Source organism: Adiantum capillus-veneris, chromosome 16 (genome assembly GCF_014529385.1).
Source record: "Adiantum capillus-veneris isolate H3 chromosome 16, ASM1452938v2, whole genome shotgun sequence".
NCBI lineage: Eukaryota > Viridiplantae > Streptophyta > Polypodiopsida > Polypodiales > Pteridaceae > Adiantum > Adiantum capillus-veneris.
The window spans coordinates 45180131-45181979 of record NC_140946.1 but is presented as its reverse complement, the minus strand read 5'-3'; the positions used below and the strand labels follow the sequence as shown (position 1 = coordinate 45181979).

General features: G+C 42.8%; 1 pseudogene; it reads right to left on the bottom strand.

Annotated features, from left to right (window-relative positions):
- Window positions 1-441: 441 nt before the first annotated feature.
- Window positions 442-1412, bottom strand: LOC147438951 (uncharacterized; annotated as a pseudogene).
- Window positions 1413-1849: the final 437 nt, after the last annotated feature.

Sequence of the window (1849 nt, the reverse complement as noted above, 5' to 3'; positions counted from 1 at the left end):
AAAAGTGCATAAAGTAATCTACCTATATCAATTTGTGCATTCCATGCCCAAAGACGGTGATTCCCATCCCATGTGTACAACATTTTTCCTTTCACGTCCCCCCACCCGGATTTATGCAATTGTTTCTCAAAATCCTCATTAAGTTGCATCCAGATTGGATCCCAGGTTTTCCGAATAGCATGACTAACTTCTACTACATCTAGATCTGGAGTCCTTATTGAAAGCATGAACCTGGCACGATGTGGAACATATCCATTTCTAGAGAACTCCAACGCTAGATTGTGCACACGATCTTGCACTGGCCGTATCGCTGGATGTGGTAACAAGCGGCACAATGGCACTGGTGGCAGTGGTACTTTGCGAGTATCCTGTATAACCGTACTTGAATAGCTAGCTTCAATCTTTTAGTTTGTGTTAGGAATGTTAGATGAGCATACCATTTTAGAAATTACCAACCTAAAGGCGGTGCAAAGTGTCGTCGAGAAAATCCCATTTCAGCGTGGATTTCTCGGTAATAGTAAAAAGACCGCGATCTTCATCCCCCGCATCCTCTCTTTCGTCATCTTCTTCACTTGAGTAGTTCGCAATAGGGACCTGGTCCTTTGATGTGCTGGTACCTCGGATTGTGTAGTGCCCTTTGCATTGGCTTTCACTGGCTTCTGTACTACTTTGCTTTGGTGACTTCTTTCTTTGTGCTAGCACCTTCCTTTTTCAAAGGAATTCTACCCTTTTTCTTTGGGGGCTCCCAGCTAGGGTCCTCTTCTTTCTGTGCTTGTGTGACCCGCTTGCTTTCAACGACTTCACTTGCTTGATCTGCACTTCTTTTCTTGACACCCGTCGACTACTTGGCCATAGGCAAATAATTATTAGCTTAGGTTACTGGCAAACAACAATTAATTTCATGAGTAAATAGTGCAATAAACTCCAGTGGCTTACCTCTGTAGCAAGAGTCTTTGGAGGAGGCTTTGAAACGCTTGGTTTGGGCATAGCACGCGATGCTATGCTAGTGGCTCTTGGTGCGACAGGTACTAAACCTTTGCTTCCAGAGGATACAGTTCGTTGTCCTTTTGCTTGGACACAAAATGTTCGATGTTGCTTGCAAAAGACAGCATGTAAGACTGAATAAAAATAAGAGGTCTCATTACCAATTCTCTTATCGGCCACGCCACAATTGTACCCACTGCTGCACCTAAGCTGCACACATCATCGTCAATGGGTGGAACATGTGGCAACATGAGACCGGGAGCTGATGCCGATTGGACGGCTACTCCCAACGTGCCTCTAGGCAACTCTCTTCCATGTAGCTTTTTGTGGGGTAGAGACTGTATCATAATTCCTTTCCCAACTTCCTTGCCCTTGCTTAAGAGCACCACGTGCTCATTCTTGCTAAAAGACAAATTTTTCGTGGCCATGTGGTTTCCGCAAGAAATTGAAATGAAATCTATAAATATCAATACTATTACACAGTACATCCCTCAGGTTGTGATGTTCTTCTTGATATTCACATAAGTTTCATTTTTCACAGATGAAATCCTTGCGAGGAGAGAGAGAGAGAGAGAGAGAGAGAGAGAGAGAGAGAGAGAGAGAGAGAGAGAGAGAGAGAGAGAGAGAGAGAGAGATCATGGATAGCTACATTCTAAACATCAATTGTCATCAATGCACAAATGCTATGAAGATGGTAAGCTGTATATTAACTATACTAGATTGCATGTGAATAATGAATCTAAAAAAAAAAAAAAATGCTTCGGCATTTGTTCAAAGGACTGACCTGTACAGCTGAATGTGGTTGAATGTCCTCTAGATTTTGTTTTCTCCAATACTGCAACACCTTCAACAAAGTAACGTGGGT